Source organism: Epinephelus lanceolatus, chromosome 19, assembly GCF_041903045.1.
Source record: "Epinephelus lanceolatus isolate andai-2023 chromosome 19, ASM4190304v1, whole genome shotgun sequence".
In the NCBI taxonomy this organism is placed as follows: domain Eukaryota; kingdom Metazoa; phylum Chordata; class Actinopteri; order Perciformes; family Serranidae; genus Epinephelus; species Epinephelus lanceolatus.
Window position 1 is genome coordinate 28,067,956 of NC_135752.1, and position 9,722 is coordinate 28,077,677.

General features: G+C 41.4%; 1 protein-coding gene across 1 annotated transcript in view; it reads right to left on the reverse strand.

Annotated features, from left to right (window-relative positions):
* The window catches only part of sh3bp2 (SH3-domain binding protein 2), a 31,757-nt gene extending 30,744 nt beyond the window's left edge, over positions 1-1,013 (reverse strand). Inside the window, exon 1 of the mRNA XM_033646343.2 lies at positions 856-1,013. The gene's annotated coding sequence lies outside the window, so the exon portion shown is untranslated. The remainder of the gene's footprint in view (positions 1-855) is intronic.
* Between the last annotated feature and the right edge of the window lie 8,709 nt (positions 1,014-9,722).

The window sequence follows — 9,722 nt, forward strand, 5'->3', positions numbered from 1 at the left end:
TCCAACCAACTCACAGAGCTAATATAAATTAGCTAGTTAGCTGCAAACCACACAGCTTTAGACCATTTCAGTGGTATTGTATTGCTTGGCAGCAGGTTGGGTTCATGTTTACTTCCTGTCCACTGATGTCATTCACATACATATTCCCACAGAAAATTTAAATGGACCCATTTTGAAAGTTTATGTTGTCAAGTTTGAAACAGCAGAAATCTGCCAGTGATAGTTATTGTTCCAGTCAGCACAATTTCATCATGGCTAAAATTAGAAAGCCTGCTTTTGTCTACTTGTGTCTGAAATCAAAGACTCACTATTTCAGAAATGTACAATGACTTCCGAGTGATGTATCTGCCACTGTTATCTATGTATCAACAGAGAGCTTGACTGGTATGGCAACTAGGCAGACAGGGCTAAGCCCTTGGCTAAAATTGTGTTCCCCTGTTGTGCATTAGCTGAGATGAAACTTCCTATCTTTCATACAAAAGTTATCAGTATCGCTCAGCTTTTGATCACAGCTTGATAATAATGACTGTTTTAAATGACAGCGGTTTGTAAAGCGATTTGAAAGTCATACGATAGACTGGCTGAGTTGGTGATATTGCATTGGAGCTTTATTAATTGTGCAACATTCTGTCTGGATCCATGAATTGGTCCATTAAAACCAAGAAAACAGAGTATAAACTACAACAGTATAAACCAGAAAAGATTATCTGAATGACGTGCATATCTGTAGAGAGTGTGCTACACATAGGAAGTGCTAAACAAACACACAGCACCAGCAATGCAGCAATCCTTTCAAACAGAAAATAAAGCACACATTTTGGATAAGGTCTTGTTAAAAGTTTTAATTAAACTTACCCATGGAGCGCTGCGTCAGCTGTGTAGCTCCTCTGTCTGTGTCATCAGTGGTTTGAGCCCAGCAGAACTCGGCTTCAGCTCAGTTCACTTCCTGGCGTGGCGCTTGAGAGCTACTGTATGAAGTGTCATGACACCCTCCCTTCAACCACAAGAGAAACTGGCTGTAGCGCTCATACAGACACAGACAGGCAGACATACAAACCAGTGAGCTAACATAAAAACAAGAACTCCTCTGTAGCTGTATTAACTGTTTTATGGTTTTACACTGACCCTACTTTGCAGGATTTTGGTTGTTAGGGTGCCTGATTTTTTATTTTTTTTTTTACCAGGAATTAAAAAGTGGTGACAACATTATGTATCTGCATGTATCATATTTCACTGGCTGTATGACTGCAGCAAGAGCTCATAACTGACTTCCCCTTTACAGTGTAAACTGACTACTCCTTCTGACATCTAGTCAGCAATTATGTAATAAACAAACTCCCACACAATAGTTAACATGAAGCCTATAGACGCAAACATGTGGTGACTAAAAAAACATCAATGAGAAAGACATTTAACAGCCAGCAGGTAGTTTTTATTACATCAAAGTGTTGGAGAGAATGGGGATGTCGTTGTAGCTGTGTTGCTATTCTTACATCCTTAGTAGCTGGGTTAAAAATGTAAGGTTTGACGTGAGGGTGGCATTGCAGGAGAGGTCATGAGGTCATCAAAATAATCTGGGTTTATCTCCTGGGGAGCATGAATGTGAACCAGTCCTTTAATGTCCAACTGGATTTAAATAGACTTTTTGGGGTCTGCCACAGCATAATCTGCTCCATAACTCATGTTTCATGTTCTTTATGGACAAACAATATCTGACATCGTTTAGAAATTATAGGTGCCCTGTAAAGTTTGATGTTACCAAACAAAAGTTAATGTTTGCATTTAGCAAAATGCATTGAATGTAGATTAAGCACCACTGTCAAAAAATAGATTTGAATAAAAGTAAAGGTACTTGTCTAAAAATGTACTCTCATAAAGCTAAAAAATAGGTCCATTAAAATGTTCTCTGAGTAAACTCCACAGTGGCTGCAGCCCATAAACACATAGTAAAGCAAAGGAGAGATGCTGCCATTTTAAATACTGCTCATACACATACAACTCTACGTTTCTAGGCAATGGAGTAGTCGCTAATGTCTTTGTCTGTCTTTTTCCTTCTTCTTGTCAGTCTTTACTAGTTTTCTTCTTTGCTGGTGCACTGCAGCATATCTTGGTGTGTAAAGCCTTGTTAATACCTGCGTGAGACACGGTGGCGTGGGCCTCAAAAGATGGCATGCGTATTATGAGCAAGCACAAAGGTGTTTATGCTCAATTTGTTACAGTATACTCCAATACGCTGGGGGCGTACAAACAAAATATTCCGTGAAGAAGCAAGAAAGTCAATAAGTGTTGCATGAGGAACACCATAGACCAAACATACAACTCGGTGCTGAGAAAGAACTGTAACTAACTGTAAACTCATACCTCATATCAAATATTCATGGACATACTTTATCACCTTGATACAATCCCTGTAAAGAAAGGAGTCAAATATTTGGAGTAATGAATGTATTATGATAAAAGGAAGGTTGAAAGGATGAATATCCTGTCAACAACTTAATTAATGTTGTTCTCTTTAAGGCTACAGATTACTAGCCTGGCGTTGCCAGACCCAATTCGCAAAATGGGTCTGGACACGGAGTGTACATTTCCTCTATTCCCGAGGGGCGGTGTCAATGGCTGTCACTCAAAGTGCCCCTTCACGCAATTGGAAAGATGGAAAACCAATCAGAGTAAACGAAACATGTGACATAGGCTAGCACAACGCCACTGTAAACAGACCAGCAAGCTGCAGCGGAGATGAGCTGTGAGGATGTCTGGCAAAGAGTCTTGCCGGAGTTGCATGGCTGTTATTCCCAGCTTGTTCGCTTCCCTGACCTGCTCCTCCATGAGAGTAACTAGCAGAGAAACAATAGCCACTGGGTTTTCACTGAGTCCCATCTTTTTCCCGATCAGTGGAGCCAGTTGTTAAATTAAAAACTTTTACCAAACCCCGTAGGAAGGACGGCAAACACATCCTTTTTTCAGTAAAAGCTTTCAGTGCAGCCGTTTGTTCTGCTTTTAAAGAAAATGTACACTCCAGTTCATTCAACACATTTATCATAGCAGTTTCAAAATCAGTAGCCATGTTGGTTGTTTACGAAATGCATTCATTCCGCTCCTTGTCCCTCCTATTCTGATGAGGTACCCGCCCCAAAGTAATAAACGGTTGTGATTGGCCTGGTAAGCTTTAACCAATGCCAGAATGCGCCTTTATGATTGCATGGCCAGACTGATCTGCTAACAGATTACTAGTTACCCTGTTAATAATATAATAAGTCATGTAAATATTTTAGTTACTTAATGTAATTTAATAAATCGGATTGCTTTTTGGACAAATGTTTTGAACTGGGCAATAAAGCTGAAAAATGCCCAGAAATAGGACAGATAGGATAGTTAACCCTAACCCTAACGGATTGTTATACAGGACAGGGACAACTACATTTTAGAAACACACAGACAGTTAAATAACAGCACATATTATAAACCATTACAATCCTCATTACAGCCAGAAACACAGACACTAGTTAGGGAAATTACTGACACATTTTACAGACAAAAATTCATCAGCTTCAAATGAAAACAATACCTCAACAGTCCTGATGAGCCCAGGCCCCGCCTCTTCTATCTGCTCACTAAGATTCACAAGCCTCCTGGGACGTGGACGATCCCCTCTGTTGTTCTGGTCGGCTGCCCAATTGTGAGTGACTGCGGATCAGAAACCCACACAGTAACAGAATAGACCACTTCATCAATCCACTTGCCAAACTCCACCCCAGTTATATCAAAGACACCTACGATTTTGTTAATTGAACAAAGAACCTTCAGGTACCTAGCCATACTCTCGTCTTTTCCATAGATATAGACTCCCTTTACACTAACATTGAAATATTTTCAATCAATATCCTGACCCATCCAGACCCGACAGCCAAATCTTACAGTTACTCGAAATCACACTTACCAGAAACGATTTTATGTTCAATAACAACTACTATCTCCAGCTGTGCGGCTGTGCTATGGGCCAGAAATACGCTGACATCTATCTGGCCCACTGGAAGAAAACAGCCTTCAATAAACTCTCCACAAAACCACTCCTGTATTTCTGGTACCTGGACGACATCTTCGGCCTCTGGGACAACACATGGGACGAATTTCTCACTTTCATCAACACCCTCAATTCACACCATCCCAAAATCAAATTAAAGCACAAACAACTAACACTTACAGTCGAGTTCCTTGATACCCAGGTATTCTTCCGTGCGTCTGGCAACCAGAACAAGACACTGATCGCCACGCCCTATTTCACAAGTCCAGTTACCACCCCAGGCATACGTACAGATGTCTGATAAAATCCCAGCTGATACGCTTCCACAGAATCTGCACCTTCCCAGAACATGTGGAAGAGGCTACAAACACCCTTTTTAGTGCGCTGAGGCCGAGGGGTTACTTGAAACGCTTCCTCAGGAGTGTCAAGGCAGAGGTCAGCCGTACTTTCAAGGATAAATACAATCACTTGACCCCCCAGCCGGCCGACCCCAACCTTGTGTATTTGACTCCTTTGTTCATGCCAGCCTCTCCTTTTTAGTTCATTCCTTGCACTTATAATAAGTTCCTATTTTTTAAATTTAATTCATTTTATACATACTGTAATAGCCCCCAGACGACACTGAAGATTTCCCATTGCTGCCATTGTTCCCATTGCTTTATCTGTCCAGTGACCCAATTTATCTTGCCTTTTATACAAATTTTAACATTGACCCTTATGAACATTATTGGTCTTATAGAAGGAGCTCTTTTCAGTATTTAATACTCACAGCCCCTGAGAGCCTGAGCCCTTCAGAGTATTCTCTTTAGAGTACTGCGTTTTGATCCTAACCTACCCTGTCAAAATCCATGACCCAGCCCCTAAACCCTGACCCTTCAACAACTTACAAAATTCAATGATTTTTTTTGTCACATTCAGCAAATTCCCTTCAAAACACCAAAGTCACACAATAACACAAACTAACTGATTGAGGTAGTGGTAGACCAGCAGCTCCTGTGTTCAGTCAGGTAAAAGTACTGTTTTTGTCAATGGAGTCTGACTTTGAAGAGAGCATAGATAAGTTTCATTAACTGTTCAGTTCCCAGTCAGGTGGGGTTGTCTGTTTGTAGTACTGATCATACAACTGGATAAATAAGACTTGGATTCTACTGCATGAGTTGTGTAAAAGTTTGTAAATGGATGTTTTGTAGCTACAACCTAGCCGTGCAGCTGCAGGCTCTACTGCCAAGCAGCCAGCTCTGAGCTTATTAGACTAGCCTGGTGGCCAGGTCATGAGTTTTATATAGCTGTTTTGGGCCAGGGTGCTTTCAGACCTAGAGTTGTCTTGCTTTGGTCTGAATCAGGGACTAATTTTGTTACAAAGTTGCATAATTGCCTAGAGTTGGTTCGTGTTCTCACGTCAGCATTTACAAGTGGACCAGATCAAATGCCTTGCACAAGAAAGCTGCTCTTGATTGGTCAGAATTTCCATGCGTGGTAAATCCAGGAAGTAAACCAAACGTTGAAGAAGAGTACACTTGCAAGATAAATGTGACACTTTCTAATGTCACAATGGAGGGACAACTACGCAGGTTGATTTTAGCGCTGCTCATCGTGGACTATATTGCTGTCATTGTTCATTTTAGTCAAACCATACAGTTTGAAAACGAGGCGCGGCTTCAACTAGAAAACAATGTTTTGATGCATTGGATGTGCTGAATGTGCATATTAAGGCAGTACAGGAGGAGGTGCACATTAATAATCCTCCAGGACTGTAACATGCTCATGTTTAACCCAAACAATGTGTCATGTGACTGCAGTTGGTTCAGATCAAGGTCAGAACACGTTCTCACCACAAATGAACCGCACCAGAGTTCATTTGTAACCGGACTGAGACCACCTCTTCAGGAAGGTCTAGGTCCGGTTATTTTGGTGTACACCCAATATGATTGCTGTGTTCATACCTGCCCAAAGGGACCGTACTTTGGTGGCGAACGAACTTGAGTTCGATTGGGCCGAACCAAACAGGGCAGGTGTGAAAGCACCCTTGGAGATAAGTGGAGGTAAGTGGTCAGCTCCGATGCTGAGCTTTGCAGGTGCGCGACAGGAAATGTGCAGGACAGTGGACAGAAGATGAGTCTTCTCATTTTGCAAATTTGTTAAACTGTGTTTTCTTTCATATATTTACTAGGCTCATAGTGTTGTGGTAGTGCTATTAACGCGAGAAATCTGACTCCAAACAGTAAATGAAAATGAAAGGACTCTTTATAACTGGCTGTTTTGACAATAAGCCTCATGTCTCCTATTTCACCTCATGTATTTAAACTCACATTCCTATTGTCAACAGTTTGGTTTGTGTAAAAGGCAGGCTGCTCATCCTCCTGTCGCATATATGTATAATTTTTGTCACTGTAGAATTTAAACATCAGTCATTTTACAGGAAGAGTATATTTACTGGTGCTCCTCTTTGTCAGTGCGCAGGGTGTAATCACACTGTATGGGAGCTGCAGTGAATGAAACTGAGCTCGCCTTCACCGCAGCTCATCTGCCTGCAGCGTCTGTGTAGTCTGGCCTTTGTGCTGGTTTGGAGAACGTGCAACACTTTGCCACGAGATAAACAATCCATCTTCTAAACCAAAAGTAGAGCTAGTGTAGTATGTACTTAAACTCATATGTAACAGCAGTGAGTTTCTTAGCCCGAACACACACACATACACACACAAACCTAAGTGCTATGAAGCTAAAATAAGAGATTTAAATACCTTTGCCTGGGTGAGCAAACGTGGTGATACAGGCTTGCTGGGTTTTTAAACTCTTGCCTTCTGTAGCTGCATGGTTCAACAGAAAACCAGAGACTTTTATAGAAAACCATAGACACGCCCACACAGCGTGGTGACCACAGCTGGTTCAGAAATGTTGGAGCAATAAAAGGAGGACAAACATGGCAAAAGTAAGAGCAAAGCACACCTCAAAATCTTTTTCATAATATCACCTCCCACCTGTCACAGATGTGTCCAGGTTTATCTTATCTTGTTATGTTTGTGGGAGAGTATCAACCATGAAGCACTTCTGACGATGTTTGTAAAATGATGTGGTTTTAGGCCAGTTTAATTTTTGTTCCTCCATTTCAAAAATAGCATCCCAGGCAGCTCAACAACAGAACCAGCCTGACCAACCAGAGTAGACGCAGCACATGGAAGTACAACCAGTCATTATGTATTCTTCAGCTCTGCAGTAATATCTGCCAGTCTGCTGCACCGTATGAACCTCACTGCCTCAGAATTAAAGTGGTAACCCACAGGCCTCTCAGTTTTATTTAGTTTCCCCGTCTCTGGTGCAAAGCTCTTGCTGCTGTGGCAATGAGCCTTGATGGGAAAGAGTGCACACTTGAGCCTACTTTCGTCCTCTCTCAGGGAAATTCCAAATATGCAGACCGTACGCATGTGAGTCCCATGTCTTTACCACAAACGTAGCAAAACCGAGTTGCTTATCTAGTTGTTGATGTTAATATAATACATGAGCACATATTACATTTTGTATCTGTGTTAAAAGACTCCTTCTGTCACTAAGGTCAATTTAAAAAAGAATAATCCAGGTACAATGCACAGCAGAGAGTACAATATTTCCATATGTGGTGTCAACATACTTCCTTACATGACCTTTCCAGATGGTTTGGCGTCATGTACAGTCATTCAATATCGCTTTCTTTGTCTTCCTTTTTGAGTCAACAATGACAGCAACAATAGTCCCTTTTAACAGGAGACTTCGACATGTCAAAGTAGGAAGCAGCAGTGCTCGCAGGGCTCAGGGTCCTTCTATTGTACCTGCTGGCTCACCATCACACTGTCATTATTGGGACACCTGAATAGAGCAAAGCTATTGTCAGTGTAAACAGTAATACCTGTGCCTTTTCTTACTGTGACAAGTCAACATGTCTGCTGTGAGAGAGACTAACTGCATTTTACACAGCTTAGCTGGCAGAAGAAAATGTTGGTGCTGTACGTTTATGCAAATACGGATTTGTTACATTTGTATGTTTCATACGTATCATAATAGTGTTTCTAAAGTGACATAGTTTTGATTGCTTGTATGCGAGCTGGCTTGTGTGCGACCACAGCAAAATACTGCTCAAGACCATTAAACAATAAAACTGGTTGTTCATTATCCAGATGTCAAGGTGTTTCCAATGGCATTTTGTGCCACTTAACCTTAGCAGATTTTGCCATTTGTGCACCCAAACCTGGGTGTTTTTTAGCAAGACATTATGCTGTTCCCAGTGCCATTTATGCAATCCAATGTGGGTGGGTTTTGGTGGCACATTGAGGCATTTGTGCCACGTAACCTGGATGTTTTTTAACAAAACACTGTCGTTTCCAGTGGCGTTTGTGCCACTGAGCCTGAGCTTTACTGGCTACACATCAAGACATTTACAGTGGCGTTTGTGCAACCAAACCTGGATGTTTTTTAGAGAAACACTGTCATTTCCAGTGACATTTGTGCAATCAAACGTGGGTCATTTTTGGTGACACATGAGACATTTGTGCTACCAAACCTGGGCATTATTGGCAACACATCAAGACATTTACAGTGGCGTTTGTGCAACCAGGCCTGGACGTTTTCAAGTGAAACAGTGTCATATCCAATGGCATTTGTGCAGTCAAACGCGGATTGTATTTGGTAACACATTGAGGCATTTGTGCCACCAAACCTGGGCATTATTGGTATCACATCAACACATTTACAGTGGCGTTTGTGCCACCAAAGCTGGACGTTTTTTAGTGAATCACTGTGCCATTTCCAGTGGCGTTTGTGCAATCAAATGTGGATCATATTTGATGACATATTGAGACATTTGGGACACCGAACCTGTTTATTATTGGCAACACATCAAGACATTTACAATGGCGTTTGTGCAATCAAACGCGGATTGTATTTGGTGACACATTGAGGCATTTGTGCCACCAAACCTGGGCAGTATTGGAATCACATCAACACATTTACAGTGATGTTTGTGCCACCAAACCTGGGCATTATTGGCAACACATCAAGACATTTACAGTGGCGTTTGTGCCACCAAAGCTGGACGTTTTTTAGTGAAACACTGTGCCATTTCCAGTGGCATTTGTGCAATCAAATGTGGATCATATTTGATGACATATTGAGACATTTGTGCCACCGAACCGGTTTATTATTGGCAACACATCGCAACCAGGCCTGGACGTTTTCAAGTGAAACACTGTTTGATTTCCAATGCCATTTGTGCAATCAAACGCGAATTGTATTTGGTGACACATTGAGGCATTTGTGCCACTGAACCTGTTTATTATTGGCAACACATCAAGACATTTACAGTGGCGTTTGTGCCACCAATCTTGGATATTTAGCATAGCATAGTCGACCAACCACGTGGAAATTTGGCACAAGACACTGAATCTGTCACCTTACTAATTGTAGGTCTTCTTTGAACTGTCAGACCTATAAAAAGCCCCCAAAATCATTGTTATAGTTTCCCACCCTGAGTGTTCGGATTGACTCTTCATGGTAATAAGGTCAGTGTCTATCACCACTAACCTTTAACTTCCTGTTTGGCGGCACCACTGCTTTTGTGAATAAGGTTTCTTAGCTCTGACAAAACAAAATGCAAATCTATTGTTGCTTGAAAAGTTTTCCCTTTTTTTAAAAAAAAAATTTCTGTGTGGGAGTTACCAAGCAAAAGCTGATT